Source organism: Fundulus heteroclitus, chromosome 2, assembly GCF_011125445.2.
Source record: "Fundulus heteroclitus isolate FHET01 chromosome 2, MU-UCD_Fhet_4.1, whole genome shotgun sequence".
In the NCBI taxonomy this organism is placed as follows: Eukaryota; Metazoa; Chordata; class Actinopteri; order Cyprinodontiformes; family Fundulidae; genus Fundulus; species Fundulus heteroclitus.
This window is the reverse complement of record NC_046362.1, coordinates 34,521,407-34,538,765: the sequence shown is the minus strand read 5'-3', so window position 1 is coordinate 34,538,765 and position 17,359 is coordinate 34,521,407. Positions and strand designations below refer to the sequence as shown.

General features: G+C 40.5%; 1 long non-coding RNA gene across 1 annotated transcript; it reads right to left on the bottom strand.

Moving 5' to 3' along the window:
• Positions 1 to 1,237: 1,237 nt before the first annotated feature.
• Positions 1,238 to 10,450, bottom strand: LOC110366718. The gene is made up of 4 exons (XR_004927605.1): positions 10,382 to 10,450; positions 2,188 to 2,366; positions 2,051 to 2,086; positions 1,238 to 1,751 (listed from the first exon to the last, which is right to left on the bottom strand). It is a non-coding gene; the product is annotated as an uncharacterized LOC110366718 (long non-coding RNA).
• Between the last annotated feature and the right edge of the window lie 6,909 nt (positions 10,451 to 17,359).

Genomic DNA, 17,359 nt, shown 5'->3' with positions numbered 1-17,359 from the left:
CATTTTTTTTATCACAACAAAATCCCCCCTCCCCCAAAAAAGGCAATAGTCAATGTTGCCAGGTTGGGCGGATTTCCACCCAATTGGACTTCTTTTGGACAAAAGCTGGAAAAAAAAACAACAACAAAAAAACAGCATATGGGCGAGTTGTAAAAATTTTGGGAAGCATTTCACAATATTTTAATGTTTTACAATTAATTAATAACAACATATATCAAACTAGTTGTCAATGTGTGGAAGAGAACTTAAAATGAAATTTGTTTTAAAAAAACAAAAAAAAAAAACAATCATCTTCAAGCAGGTATTGAACCTACTTTTCATGAAGCTCACATTTGTGTATTAAAATTTAATTTTATTCATCTGATGTGGTATTTTAATCATGAATGTCATGTTTCTATTAGCTGAAAATCATCACAATTAAAAACATAGAGGCAACAAAAATAAGTCAAACATTAGTTTGTGTGTCATTACTGTATATAATGTTTAGTTTAATTAGTTTTGAGGAAAGTGAACTGTTCACTAATTTTCTAATTTATTGAATAAGTCTTTATACATTTATTATTCAGGTCAGACCTAATGACTGTGTTGCATAGTTTCAGATAGTTATACTTATTTTGTTGCCTTTCATTTTTCATTTTAATGAAGAATGCTCTGTGTATCTTGAACACAACGCACCTCCAATTTAAGATCTATGAAAAAACAAAAAAAAGGAAACCAAATAAAGTATTTTTTTTGATAACTGTACATCTTTGCTTCTGTGTTTTGCAATTTATCACTTTCACTCCAATCCATCCCATATTACAGTAGTGCAAAGACAGAATTTTCCTCACCTCCTCACTACCTGAACTTATTTATAATTAAACATTTTTTAAAATTTATTTTTGCTGTTTAACAAATTCAAAATTTAGTGGAAATTTGAATTTGAACACATATGCAAATCAGCCAAATGATGCATAGTACGAACCACTAGATTATGACAAAGTGCTTCCAATGCACTCTCTGGAATGTGTAAAATATGCATCAACAGGAATAGTTGTCATGAACGTTTTGCTTTTCTTTTGTCTGTGTATGTTGACCATACACAGACTGCTGTTTATTATATTCTATCATGCCTTACCATATACTGTTTTTGATTTTGCCATTTGGGTTTTGCCATATCTTTAATTTAACTCTCTACCAACGTCTCCGCATCTCGTTGTGCCATTGGCAGAGGGAGTCTTTCTGGGTGGTCTTCATTTTGCTGCTTCTTCCTACCCTACTATTGATTTCCAATCAATTGTTATATCAAATGACATCTTTTAACTCTTGACATTGAGTAAAAAGCATTTTTCTTAACCAGACAAAATAAGTTCAGATATATTTCCTTTAACAAGTGGTTCTATGCAATGGATGTTAAAGGATAGTTTTCCAGTCAGAAGCGCTTCAATAAGTAAACAGATTAACTAACACTAATACTACCTGAGGTAATTACAGAGTAGTGGAGCGTTTCAGAACTGGCGGCTCTCTGTGACAAACTGAGCCCAACATGTTTGACGACAGTGACACTAAGGCGTGTTCTGCAGGAAGGCGTCCCGTCCCACAACTTTCTGCAGCTCTTTGTTTCTGAGACAAGAATCCTGCAGCGATCTGATCACTCAACATTCTGCACCGCTGCCCTCAGGTCTGCTCAGGACGGTGTGCTTCAGCTTCTCCATCACCGCTGTCTGACAGCGGGAAGTCAGAACTCGCTGACAGCTGCTCCATCTGCATTTCTAATAAACGGACACACACACACACACGCCCTTCTTTAATGTACATAGTGAGGACCGTGCCTTGACATCCACAGACTTTTATTCATCTTCAAGCCCTTCTATGGCCAAATCCTGACCGTAGCCCTAACCACAACCTTTACCAGTTCATACTCCACCTTAACCTAAACCTAACTGACACCTTAGTGCTAAACCTAACCCCTAGCCCAGAAAACAACGAGAACCTGTTTTCGGTCCTCACTTTACTAGTAAAATGAGGAAAACATTTTCTCGCTCAGCTGCAAGTACAAGAACACACTTACCCTGTTTCCATCAATTCAGACAGTTCATTTCCCAGACTGAAACAAAGATGACGAATCGAATATCACTTAAAACCTAAACCTAGTCTTTTTGTGGAAATACGCTGATTGATATTAAACAGTAAAACATTTAAACTCACCAACACTCCTCCAGAGTTTTTGCCCTCTGTGCATGCTACTGTTTTCCATCCCTTTACGCTCACAAGTAACCTGTCCTCCACCACGTCGGTGTGCGGACAGCTGTGCACTGCTGATCTGCTCTTCCTCCCTCTGGACAGTTCAAACTGTGCAGCTGTGCACGAGTTCTCCTCTAAACGTCCTACAAACATTCACGCGTAGAGATGATGGAGGAGAAGGCAGCAGAGAGGAAGACAAACCACATTAAAACAGAGCACAGAAGAGGAAGAAAGATCGAACAAACTTCAGACTGAGCTGTTTTCCTATTCAGTATGTCCCTGAAACCGGATTTAACCATTTCAAACTTTTTATGCAAGTTTTTTTTTTTTTTTTTTAGCATTTAAAGTTTTGTTTAAATGCTGAAAAGAATTGATCATTATTTAAATAACCAAAATTATGTTTCATGATTGTGTCTGTCCCGATCCATGGGTGTTTGGGTTTTATGTTTGTTAGCTGGCTGGTTTTTGGGTTTTCAAAATTTCTTATTTATGGCTTTCCATATCCAGCTCTATTCTGTGCTCATTGTCATTTTTTATTGTCATTTATTGTTATATTGGTTAATTCCTCTTTACTTGTTTCTTGTGTTCTGTTGATTCGTTTGGTTTCTGCTCTTGTGTTCAAGAGAAGAACCAAGTCGCTAAAGGCAGATGAGCGTTCACACTGAGCCTGGTTCTGGTTCTGCTGGAGGTTTTTCTTCCCGTTAAAGGGGAGTTTTTCTTTCCACTGTCGCTTCATGCATGCTCAGTATGAGGGATTGCTGCAAAGCCATCAACAATGCAGACGACTGTCCACTGTGGCTCTACGCTCTTTCAGGAGGAGTGAATGCTGCTTGGAGAGACTTGATACAACCTGCTGGGTTTCCTTAGAGAGGAAACTTTCTGACCAACCTGGAGGATCTGATGGAGTCTGACTTTAGAAAGAGCCTTGAGATGACATGTTTCATGAATTGGCGCTATATAAATAAAATGTAATTGAATTGAATTCATGTTAGACTACACTGTATTTTATTTCAGCTCCCCGTTGTTTGTGTTTATTAGTCTCGGCTGTTCAGCCCCTGGTTTCCATGTGACTAATCGCAGCTTCTCTCTATTTAGGCTCCCTGATTATTTATTGTCATTTGCAGGTTTCTTTCTTTCTTTCTTTTTTTTTTTTTTTTACATTACATACAACCTGTTTCCGTCCTGTTCTCTGCTTGCTTTGATTGGAACAAAGTTTTTGCTCTTTATGGTTAAAACCCTTTTACTCGACCATGCCGCCCCCAAGCAGCTACCAGCTGACACAAAATGGAACGTTTATAATATTTTGGGATCTTCAATTTAGTGACAAACAATAAAATTTAACCAATTCATGAACATAAAAACAGATTTTTCTTCCTAAACCAGATGTTTGTTACCTGTGGCTCCAGGGTAGCCTGTGACTCTTTGGAGCTTCTACATTGGCTCTTAAGATTTTTTGGCCAAATATCATAAAAAAGACAACTGATGTTTTTAAATAAAGATATAACAAATGCTAATTTAAGCAGTTGTTTTCATGGAATAATCACACTCAATTTCCACTAAAAGTAATGCATTTTATACATGTGTTTTTTTTTTCTTGTCTTTAGGTTGGAAACTATGTACTTTTTTAATCATCATATTTTCTAAAAAAAATATCAACATCACATAGAAGAAAATATATCCATCCTCTTTTGTCCAACATCTTATGTTTTTTTTTAAACCTAAAAAAGTAGAAATAAAATTGTAAAAATGACAAATTTCCTGCAGGAGCTATTTATCCAATATAAGTTATCTTATTTTGGAAAAGGTTATGTAATTTTTTAAAGGAAAACATTGCTCTTTGGACTGTAACCCCTTTTTAGACCCCTTTTGGACCCAGTCCTTGGATGAAATAATAATAATAATAATAATAATAATAATAATAATAATAATAATAATAATAATAATAATATTAGTAATAATAATAATACATTTTATTTAACAGCGCCTTTCTTGCCACTCAAAGTCACTTTACAGACAATACAAATTAAAATACAAAAATACAAATACAGGAACATAAAAACAGTTAGGAAGAGGAACAAGAGCAGTGTATTTAGAAATAAGCGAGCTGGAACAGGTGGGTTTTGAGTCTGGTTGTGAATAAGGGGAGACAGTCAATTCTGCGGAGGTCAGGTGGGAGTGAGTTTCCAGAGCGGCTGAAGGCTCTGCTCCCCATGGTGACGAGTCGAGCTGGGGGTACAGTGAGGCGGATGGAGGAGGAGGATCTAAGGGAGCGGGAGGAGGTGGCGATGTGAAGGAGATCTGATAGATATGGAGGAGCAAGGTTATGGATGAAAGTATATAGAGGGATTTTAAATTGAACTGGGAGCCGATGGAGTTGCTGAAGGACAGGGGAGATATGGTGAAAAGAGGGGGTTCTGGTGATGACACGAGCTGCTGAGTTCTGAAGAAGTTGGAGTTTATGGAGAGATTTATGAGGGAGACCAAAAAGAAGAGAATTACAATAATCAAGACGGGAGGTGATGAGGCTGTCGATAAGGACAGAGGCAGTGTGCGTTGTAAGGGAGGAGCGGAGCGTATAGGTGGAAGTATGCAGACCGGCTAACGTTGTTTATGTGTGACTGAAAGGATAGGGAGGAGTCGAGGATGACACCCAGACTCTTGACCTGAGGGGAGGGGGAGACCAAGGAGTTGTCAATGGGTAGTGAGAAACTATTGATTTGGGATAGAGTGGATTTGGTGGCGATGGTGAGGAGTTCAGTTTTATCACTGTTTAGTTTAAGGAAGTTTGAGGTGAACCAGTTTTTAATTTCAAGTTAGCAGTCAGTAAGAGACAAGGGGGGGGGGGGTGAGGAAGTGGGTTTACTGGATAAATAAAGCTGGGTGTCATATGCGTAACAATGAAAATGAATGTTGAATTTGCGAAAAATACTGCCAAGTGGAAGGAGGTAGGTGATGAAAAGGAGGGGGCCAAGAACTGAGCCTTGAGGGACACCAGTAGTGACAGTGAAAGATTTGAGTTGAATAAACTGAGGGGGGTCAGAGAGATAAGAGCGGAACCAGTCAAGAGGGGTGTGAGAGATGCCAAGAGAGGATAATCTGTTGAGGAGAATGGGTTGAGAAATGGTATCAAAGGCCGCACTCAGATCGAGGAAGATGAGGATGGAGAGGAGTCCAGAATCAGCAGCTATGAGGAGATCATTTGTGATTTTATTAGGGCGGTTTCAGTACTATGGGGGGGGGGGGGGGGGGGGGGGGGGGGGGGACTGGAAAAGCACGTAAAGACTGTTGAGGGTAAAATAGGCATGGAGTTGAGCAAACACTATTTTTTCAAAGTGTTTTTTAGAAATAAAGGGAAGATTGAGATGGGACGAAGATTATTAAAGTTAGAGGGATCAGAACCAGAATTTTTCAGAATCAGGGAGACAGATGCAGTTTTGAAAAGTGAGGGGACAATACCAGAGGAGAGGGAGGAATGAATAATGGAAGTAATGAAGGGGAGGAGGGAGGTGAGACAGGTTTTGACCAGAGCTGTGGGGAGGGGGTCAAGAGAACAGGTAAAGGACTTGGATTTACAGATGAGATCAGACATTTTGGACAAAGTGGGCAGCAGGACGCAGGGGAATGACTGGCTATGGGGGGGGGGGGGGGGGGGGGGGGGGGGGGCAGAGGGGAAGGGGGAGGCAAGGGGGTCATATGTAGTTGCTGGTGAATGGAGCTGATTTTTTTATTTAAAAACATTATTAATGAATTACAAGTGTGACTTGAGTACATGTGAGAAGGCAGGGAATCAGGGGGGTCAAAAATCTTGTGTATTATTGAGAAGAAAGACTTGGAGAGTCTAGGACTAAACTACACGCAAACAACAAACTAGACTAATGAAAACTCAGAATCCCAGAATGCACAGGATTAACCTATTTTCAGGACAGCTCCAGGTGAAATCCAGAGCTACAAAACAGGCAGAGCTGCTCTCTGCCTCCTTCCTGCAGCTCTCCGAAGGCTGCATCTGGGAGGACATGAGCACCAAAGTCTTCATCCCACCGACCAACTAAAAGACTGCATATTCGAAGAAACCTCGGCTCAAAAAGAAGTACCTAACGCCCCTTTCAACTAAAAAGTTTGTAGGACACAGCTAAACCCTCCTTTGTGTGGACGGGGCCTAAAATACAGCCACAAACACAGCTGTAAACAGATGTTTACTGAGTTAATGACTTCTGAATGCAACTGCTTACACGTCCAATAATTTATAGATACCAAACTAAAAGGGGGTTTTGTGCTAGTTTCCGTAAGTTTCTAGTGTAAAATCTTAATAAAATTGAACGCATTGCCCTATCACCACCTTATACTTACCTAGCCTATTTGTCCCGTTTTAGAATTAAACAACCACAGGCAATAACTTTCGACCAAAAGCCTAGAAAACAAATAAAACCAGCAGCACCTTGGCAGGAATGAGCTCATAAGCTGTGGCTGACAAGTAGACCGTTTCACTGTGACACACACACACACACACACACACACACACACACACACACACACACACACACACACACACACACACACACACACACACACACAGACACACACACACACACACACACACACACACACACTCCAGCGAGGGCCGAGTCAAGTGTTCGGTGGATGTTTTCCTCTGTTCATGAATGTTAATAAGCTGTTCACTCCATCAAAACACGAGCGGTCCTCATTTATACAGAGGCCAGTCTGAAGTCTCTGTCTCACACTCCAACAAACATGCGCAAACACAACGGCACACAAAACCGTAGACGCACAAAAAAAACCCTGCGTGCTGATAGATAAAAGATGGCAAGAAAAGAAAATATCTATAGAAGATCAGGAAGGAGTAAACATGAGAAGTTTCATAAAAACAAAAGTGAGCGAGTATGATTTAGACATAATAAAAGTCTTTAAAACGAGTGCATCGAGTGAGAGATAAAGATAATTCAGGGCAGGAAGAAAGGAGGTAAACCGATGGAAAGCCGGGGATTGTTGGGCCAAGATTTGTAGTCAATTAAGTTGGATTTAGTGAGGCAATGATGAGATCCTTACTGACGCTGTGTTTTCATATTGGACCAAAGCTTGAGGTAAGCCTTTAAGTTTTGCTCCTTCCACCAACGTCGCCGTTCTCTCCAGCTCTCCTTTTAAAATATATATATATATATATATATATATATATATATATATATATATATATATATATATATTTTTTTTATCTACTTCACTCACCCTCAGCTCTGGTTCAGCTGTGAAACCTCTGATATTCAACAAAAAGCCACATTTAATCAAGACCGAAGTGTTTTCTGAAGCCTCTGAGGAGATGCCTCATAAAGACATTTTCCGAGGACGCACAGCGTACGTAAAATATAAAATCTATGTGAATCAAGGCCCTGCTAAAATGTTTTACCAGGCTACAGTTTAAGTATTCCTGTTTTCTTTACCTCATGACCCGCATTTTCAGCTTTTCACACCTGGATGTTTTGGGTCCCAGAAGGTTTAGGAAGATTTTCTCCTTGTGTGGAAATATGTGCTTTTTATGTGACTGTAAAATGCACTCATGACCATAAACATGACTAAACTAACATTGTTTTAGGTCAGTTAGGATTAAAATATTGTCTGATTAGACAATTTTTTCGATTTTCATCAAATCAGAGGTTTACAAAATTTAAATTAGTCTAGATTAAATATTTTTTTTTACTAATAAGTAAATAAGGAACAATTTCTTTCAACTTAGGTCAAAATCTACACAAATTCAACTAAATTATATTTATTTAGCGCCAATTCACAACAAATGTCATCTCAAACTCTTTCCATGGTCAGACTCCATCAGATCCTCCAGATTGGTCAGAAAGTTTCCTCTCTAAGAAACCCAGCAGGTTGCATCAAGTCTCTCCAAGCAGCATTCACTCCTCCTGAAAGAGCGTAGAGCCACAGTGGACAGTCGTCTGCATTGCTGATGGCTTTGCAGCAATCCCTCATACTGAGCATGCATGAAGCGATAGTGGAGAGGAAAACTCTCCTTTAACAGGGAAGAGAAACCTCCAGCATCTTCTGACGAACACACAAAACATGTTTACAAGGTTCTTCAGCATCGACGTCTGACTTTCACATCCCCATGGTCTTTCCTTGGCTTCATTCATAAAAGGGACTTCAGCACCATCACTGCACAATTGCATGCCTTAAACCAGAGGTCTCAAACTCCTGTCCTCGAGGGACGGTGTCCTGCAGCTTTTAGATGTGTCCCTAGCCTACACACCTGAATCAAACGGCTAAACTACCTCACCAGCATGCAATCAAGGTCCGCAGAGACCTGCTTATCCTCTCATATAAGAGTCAGGTGTGTTAAAGCAGGGATGGATCTCTAGTCGCAGGACACGGCTCTCAAGAACTGTAGTTTGAAACAGCTGCCTTAAACTCTCCAACTTTATGTTTCTGTGGTCTCCTTAAGGGGGAGATATCATGCAAAATCCCTTAAATACATTTGTTGTGTACGTGCAGTCTCTTAAAATGCAGAAAAGATGAATGTAGTCTGTCCAGGAGTTGTTACACAACTGAACAGTTGTTTAACAGTATTTGTTGGACCTGGACTTCCAGCTTGCCAGTCTTATAAATCTGGCATTTTTATGTTTGAGTGCCTATAGCATCACCTTGTCATGAGTGACTGAGGCCCTACATGAACATCAGAGTACATACAATCCATAAACCTGGATTCTGTTTGTTTTACAAAGTGAAAGTAGTCAATAAAGATGAATCATCCTGAAATTTTTAAAATCATATTATCCTACCTCCTCAGATCAGCTGGGCAGACAGATGGATCAGAGGTGATAAATGAAATAAAATAATCCAAACTGAGAAACACATGGTGACTGGGACACAGATTCATGTAAATTTATGTACTATTATCACTTCTGGGTTGCCACAGGCAACAACCCGAGCTGAAACAAGCTCCAATCCAAAAAGATTCACACGTACTTCGTAAACTGCTGCTAAAGCTGTTAAAAAAACACAGTTAATATTTGAATGCCAATAAATCTAGTTTGGAGGGAACAGCCAACTTTACACAACTAAGAAGACCAGATTAAAGGCAGATACAGTCCTGTTGTCTTCACCCGTCACAAGAGCACCAGGAAAGCCCTCCGGCATGAACACAGAGCTATGGGGAACAGATCAGTTCATGTCAAAATGAGGACACTGCAAGAAAAGACTACAGCTGCCATCGCTGCCAGTGAAACAAACCACTGTGAGGCCTTTTCTTTCAGCCACAGACCACCAGGCTAAACAAAGACCCGAGTTAATCTTGCCACAGAACACAAACAATGAGCAGGGTGGCAAGGTGGCTGAAGCTAATCTCTAAAACTCGTTAAAACCTGCAGCAACAAGGAGCAATTTCTGGACACTGAGCCTTCTTAACTACCTTTTAACGACATGAACAAACCCATGGCTTGCCTCTGAGTGATGCTACAGAGCGCACTTCTATGTCCCACCATCACAAACATTAACATGTGGAGTTTTCTGAACTCTGCATATGGAACATAAGTTGGACCGTTCAGCAACAAACTGTCAATGTGGGTCTGCACTGCAAAAAAGGAAATAAAAGTAAGACAAATTTTCTTGAATTTGAGCAGATTTGAGCAGGTAAGTAAGATTATCTGCAAATGGAATAAGATTTCTGCACTTAAAATTGGAACAATTCATCTCCATCATCTTATTTCAAGTGCAGTATATCTAATTATCTTATTTTAGGGGTAATCATACTCATTCCATTGGCAGATAATATTATTTATCTGCTCAAATTAAGGACAAGTACACCAATTTCAAGAACATTTTTGTTCCCTTTTTGCAGTGTGCAGTGAAAAAAGATTGACATGTGGAAATGCACCTCATGCTTAGCCTGGCCAGCCAGACTGACTTACACGCCGTATTAGCCTGGTAAGGAGCTGGAAGACGGGACTAAGAGGGTCAGCATCATCAGGTTAGAACCAATCAGATAACTAAGGATGCGATGCAAAAAGCTCCAAGCGACGTGCTCTGTGTTTTTTTTTTTTTGTAGTCCGTGAAACATGTCATGGAACAAACTCCTCAGTGAACAGTTTTTTGCCGCTTTTGTCTAAAAAAATAATAATCTGAGGATTCACGGTGAACTCACATGCACTTTCTTAATCTTCCAAGGCACATTGCAACAAAAATCTCCACATGCACCTTGACTGTTATGGTAGCAGAAAAGCGGTGCTGCATTATGGGTAATTCTGCTGCTGAGAGTGACGCATTGTAAAGTCCCGCCTCCAGCGCTGTGATTGGTCCGGTCTGTTTTGGGCCGGAGGGGGTGGAGCCTTACCAGACTGATTTATGCCTGGTGTAATTCAGTCCGGCTCACCATGCTGCCTCATGCCAGCTGTTAAGTATGGTGGTGGATGTGTGGTGCTGTGGATCATTTACCAAACGAATATCTTCAGAGCGCAGAGCATAACTATCAAGACATTTAAATAATAAATCTGTTGGCTTTAAACTGAAAATGGGTCATCATGTTGTCTTACAGAACCATTTTGATTCAGAAGATACGATGAAATCAGTGCAGAACTGGTTCATTAAACACTATGTCCGTTTTTTTCACTGGCCTTCTAAGTCCTCAGAGCTAAATCCTATTGAAGATGTCTGGGTGAGCTGAACAGAAGAGATTATGTGAAGGGACCCAGGACTCCAGAGGATCTAAAGGGATTGTGGAAAAAGGATCGATCGCTCTCTGTGGATGCTCCAACCCTTGTGTTAAAGGAGCCCAAGAGCTGTCCTTTTGGCCTTTTGATAATACAAATTATTAACGGAAAGCATTCCAAAAATGGTCACATCAATGATTTTAATGTTGGAAACAAACATTTCCTAACAGGGATGAATACAAATTAAAGATCAGAGTTTTCTATTACCTCCAAGATTCTGGTGCTGCAATAAAAGATAAATTTATTTAAAATGTTTAGGCTGAATGAATGTTTAGCAGCAGTATGGGACAAAAGACTAAAGGTCTCATCTGAACACAGAAGTTGCTGTGTTGTATTATTTAGACTGAATGACAGGTCATTTCATAAAACAGTCTGCTGAGTGTGTGTTTAATAAACGCACCGAGTCACCCAAGGTTAAGGCCATAAATCTGACACATAACTGGCAGAACTGATACAAAGACGTGTCAGGCAGGATGACAAGGAATCAAAATAATTACAGTGAAATGTTTCATTAGATTTTTCCTTACAAATAACCTTCGTGACGTTGGCACAAGCACCGAGGAAACGTATTCAGGTTCCTGTGGTAATCTGATACTTCATCCGTGCTGCTGATCAGAGGGAACGATCCTGCCACGTAAACAAAATGTCTCTGTCAAGTACAAAGATCAATTCTGCTGAATGGACTTTCAAACGGGCACTCAGTCAGGGTTTGAGAATGACAAGCCCTCAGTGTGATCTCAGAGACAGACTGCCGGGTTTCCTGCCACATTTCGTCTGCAGAAATCCGTCTGATCGGCTGCCAATACGACATGTTTGCACACAAACCCTCAGCAGAAGACAGCAAGATTTTTTACAGGAGGAGCAACCTGAGAAGCAGAACTAGAAATACAACAGAAACTATAATAATTGCTGCATATTTATAGAAACCTCAGATATTAATAAAGTATGCCAAACACTGGCTGACTAAATCTTCTTCTTCACAGTCAGGTTTCTTAACGACGGACATTGTCGTCTTGGCAGAGCTTATTGCCAAGAATATCTGCAAGTTCTTTTATATCAGACCAGCAGTTTTCAAGCAGCCCTGTGGATCTTTTATGGGACGGGATGATAGGGTCACCGTCTCTCTGGTCTATTTTGGTCATACAACCATTAAGCTCTTCTCTTTGATACTTTCACATGAAAAAAACCCCAAGATGGAGCCCAATCTCTGATTCTTTGTGCCATGCACCGCTGCCAGTTCCTGACAGCCATCCAAGACTTGTCAGGATGATATGAATGATTGTCTCCCTCTTTCCTAATGATGCCAACAGGAGGAAACCAGTCCAGACTGCAGAATCTGGGCAGTGTCTATGCTTTCCAAAAAAAAAAACACCCAAAGGAAAAAGGTTTAGGACCTGTTATGCGTTCTGAGCCCACACCTTCTCGGTCAGGGCGTCCAAAAGTTATTTTATTTAAAATGTTAGACGCCTGATAATAACTGCAGATCAAAGTTGTGGGTTTTCACATTTGGCACCGCGCAGGTCTCTGCTTCTGTTTTCTCTTGTGCTCTTTCAAATGAAAAAGGGTGGATGGTTTTATATTTCACTGAAACTCGGCAGAAGTAACCACAAGGACAGTTTGGCAGCGGATAAAAGACATGTGCTCTCTTTCTTAGCCCAAAATAACAGCAGGTGAACTGAGAAACTGAAAAATGTTATCTCCAACTGTACTTCTCTGAAACTGAACCATTGCAGATGAAGCGGGAAATGGCGTTATGTAATAAATGTCTTCCCTCTCAGTTTTTCTGTTTTGGATAAAACAAATCTTGATTTTTGTTTTTGTTTTTCTAAATTCCCCTCAGAACTGGCGACATGACCAGGGTGTCCAGTGGAACACAGGAGGGGGGGCTGGAGAAAGGCACCAGCCACCCTGAGACCCTGCAAAGACAGACACAGACAGCGGATCGACAGACGGGTGGATGAAGGGTTTGTCTAAGGGTACATTCACTTTCCAGGAAGAGATCAGAACGTGATGCATTCTTTCTGGACGAAGGCTCCAAGAATCAGACACAATCCAAGGAAAGCTAAGAGTTCTGTCGGCTGCGGCTCAAATGCAAAAGGGAAGCCCTGCCATCGTTCTAAGCAGCGGCTTTGAGTTTCTAAAAGCATTTTTACCACAGCGGTTTACAGCAGGACTCATGAAAGAGCACCTCTAGCTATTTAAACCCAGTGTTATCGGGTCAGAGTGATCAGAAACAAACAGATTCTGGATGTTCTGTGCTTGATACCCTCAGACTCTCATAAAGATATGCCGCCCAAAGCGCAGTGCCGAGTTAAAATTAGAAGAGATGGCACAAATAATGTGATTGGTACAGAATGTTAGATCTTGGATCCGCTCGTGTTGATGATAACCTGTTAAAGATACTGATGAAGTTTCCTCCTCCATTGTAACCCTGGGATCATCAAATGTTTTTACTTCCACCCTGCAGTCCTGCAGGAACTTTAAAAGGATTTTCTTCCATCCAGTTTGTTCTACATATGTGAAGTAGGACCAGAGACATAACGGGTCCAGGAATAGACCCCAATTCCCTCCTGAGTTACACTGTTCAACTCCTCCAAGGGGATCCTAAAGCATTCTCAGGCCCGAAGGCATATATCGTCTTGCCAGCAAGTTCTGGGTCTCTCCTACATGTGGAACATGAAATCCTCCAAAAGGAGTCATCCAGGAAGCACCTTTATCTGAATCAGATCAGAATCACCTCACCTGCCACCTCTCAGTGTTGATTAGCAGTGGCTCTTCCTTCAGCTCCTCAGCATATCGCTCTACAGAGCAAACTCATTTCCGCTGGTTGGACAGGGATCTTATGACCATAGGTGACAGTTTGTGGATAGACTGATCTGTAAATCCACAGCTTCTCAGCTTCTTCTTCACCAGAGCTGATCAAAGTCCTGTCCTCAATGCGGCAGGAAAAGGTCTGATGTGGTTCTCCGTCTCTCCTTCGTCACTGTGGTCATGACACCAAGACACTTGAACTCCGCTTGAGGCATTTTTACTGCCTCTATGTGGTAAATTGACCTAATCAGGATTTCAGATAACTGTATGAACCTTGGAAAAAGAATGTAAAGCACCATCTCCTTTATCACAGCTAAAAATACGCTTTTGTTTTGCACGGCTTATCGGATAAATAACAGTTTGTGCCACACGTGGAGAGCCGATTCATCTCCCGCCTGCTGAACTCTGGACTTGGCTGGACTGACTGCAGAACAAAGCAAGTCTCTAGGTCCTTCTGAATTTCCTCAGAGGGTCTGCAGAGGTCTCAGCACATCTGTCCATATCCATTTGTCCATCTGTCTGTCTGTCCCTGTGCATATGCCTCTTTAACCCGGCATCCCCCCCGAGTCCAATCAGCTCCTATGACCAAGCAGCATCAGGTGCTGGATCCCTGCTTATAAATGGGGAGTCAGGAGTTATCTGCTCTATGTTGTCGTTTCTCTCCATCTATGTAGTGAGTCATAGTCTGAACATGCATGCATCTATAATACATCTTATTGTTCCTGGACCATAACCACAGGAGTGCTTAAGTTATGGCAGCAGCATCGTTCAAAGAAGCATTGTTTTCTTGGTAATCTTGTTTAGGTCTTAAACAGTTTTGTAAACTCAGAAATGGAATGAAATGTTACAAAATAGATATAATTCAGTGACAAAGCTTGCATGAATACATAGTAAAAACACCATTACGTGAACAAATGCATGCAGAAATTGTCAGTTGTTACATCACAATGATTGTGTTATATAGTTCATGTTTAAATTAAGCCATAAAAGGCTTCCAAGCTCTGAACAAGGAGTTATTCCACATCATATTGAAAAGCTGGTACTTGTTCTCATTACTGTATTAAGGTGCAGAGAGGCTGCTTTGGTGACTTGTTTTAAGATGATGCTTATAGAGCATTGTTGTTTACAAAAAAAAAAATAAAAAATCTACGTAGCCTTGCTGCATCCCTGTGCCACATACTGCCACCAGAGTAGCCTTGGATTATTCCACCAAGTCTAATAATATGACTGGAAATAGAATATTTGTGTACTTTTAAGACCAAAATAAAGAAAATATAGCTTATATAAACACACACACACACACACACACACACACACACTGGAAAATTACTTAGCATTCAAGTCTTGATATCTTTCAGACAAAACCGTAATCTGTGTGTAACAGGTGGCACCAGTAGGTGTCACTCTCCATAGGCTGAGCCTCTATAAAAGGGGAAGCTAGAAGGGTGGTAGCCAGGAGTTCACTTCCTGTGGCTGGGACCAGGGGTGTGGTCGATCCATGCTGTTGGCTGGCTGGCTGGGAGGAAAATGGTTTTTAAGTTTCTTTCTCAATATGTTTTTTACTAATTTGGTGTTTTTTATACAGGGCCGCATTATCAGTATTGCAGTGGTAGCGTTACCTGGGCGTGTGGTTGTTTGACGCCGCAGGTAGGCTTTTATATATGCCATTTTAAGTGACGCAGGTAAGCAGTGTTTTTAATGTGGTTAGATTGATTTGATTAAAGTGTTTTAATGAGTATTTGGTAATTTTGTATTTTTGTTTTGACAGGGTTGTCACTGCTTCCTGCTGTCCTTTAGAGTTTGATTTTCTTTTCTGTTAGTCTGCCCGGTTTGGATTGTTTTTCTTATTGAGTATTTGTGAGGGTGGACTAACAACTTTGCATTTATTTTGTTTTCTTTTCACTTCCTGTATGCTTATATTCCTGCTACATTTTAGATATTGGCACCTGTATTTTATTTATATACAATAAAGCTTGGTAAAATTAACGTTCTTTTGGTTATGTTTCCCTTTCGGTCACAGTAACCATAAGTCGGTGTCATGAAGCATTAAACTCTCATTTCCCCAAAGAAACCCCACTCTCGGACCTGTAACATGTGGTTTCATTGAAAGCTAAAGCTGGGTTTCAACAACATAACGATGGATGAACATACCATGTTTTCTTCATAATAGATCCCAAAGAACGTATGTGATACGAAAACAGAAATGAACCAAGTGTCATTAACCGAATCAGAGGACCCAGAATTCAGCCAGACAAACGGGTAGAATATTAACAGAGTTTATTGGCAGGCTGGCAGACAATGGGTCAGTACCAGGATGACAGAGAGACAAAATGATGTGGGGAGTCCATAGTCTGAAAGTCAGTCCAGAGTCAGAGCCAAGTGATCTGAAGTCTAGATATAATCCAAATAAGAATCCAAAGACAGGGTCAGAGTGCAGAAACAGGTCAGGTAATTAGGCAGGCAATTAGGACCGACAGGGAAGAGGCAGAAAATCAGAAGACAGAAACGGGTCAAAAATCACAGGCAGGATAGATAGAAAGACGCTGGATAAGATTCACCGGGGGTTCGTAATGATCTGGCAGAGAAGAGTAGGCTGAGGCGTGTATAAATAAGTGAATGACCAGGTGACCGGAGTTGAAAACTTATTAACTGCAACAGGTGGAGCTGATCTAGAGAGGGTTGGTGGCTAGAAGTGGAGCGAACTGACTGGTTAATGGCTGGTGGCAGAGGAGTGACAGGCCACATGAAGAAAACTCTCCAAAAAAAGTCCAAAAACTAAAACTAAACTAAACCAAAACTATGACACCAAGAGTAGAACCTTCAGGAACAACGAATCACTTTATGTAGAAATTTTAATCTGTAACATAAAATATTACATGCATCATCTTTTGGGTTTTTAATAAGCAAAAATATTTCTAAACTATCACATAAAATCACATGGACAAACTTGATTATACGTTAATGATATTTTGAATTTTGCCACAGACTATTGGTAAATTGTAGTTTTAACATTGTGTTCAGTATGAAGTTAAAAGGTCTTCTAATGCAAAAACACATCTTAGAAAAGATTAATGACCAGCAGTTGGTCTTTAACTAGAAATTCACCAGTCAACAGTTTTCTTCTAAAATAATTTGAAATCTGTTTAAATAGCAAAAAAAGATCCAGTTTGTCTTGAACAGCAGAAACCTGCAACGTTTTATTTCTAAATCAATAATAGAAACAAGTAATTATCCCAAGAAAGACAATTTACCAGGAGAGTTCATCTCTCATGCAGCAGTAAGCTCATAATCAGAGCTGTGTGACAGCATATCCAGCACAGTGCCAACTCAGCCTTATGGCTCCAAACTGAATGATATCCAACAGGACCCCTGATAATAAACACTGCCAGCCTCCCCTCTCTGTCTGTCTCCATCTTCTTCTGCTTTCACTCATATACTGTTCACTGTCCCACTTTCATTATTTGCTGTCCTTTAGTCTGTTGTTCCATTCATGCTGTTAAAGGGTTGTGAACAGCCTCCAAATGCCTTTGCAATAATGTCTTCTGCATCTCTTTGCAGGTTTGTCTTCACACAGTTTCAACTTAAATCAAGGAATCTTTAGT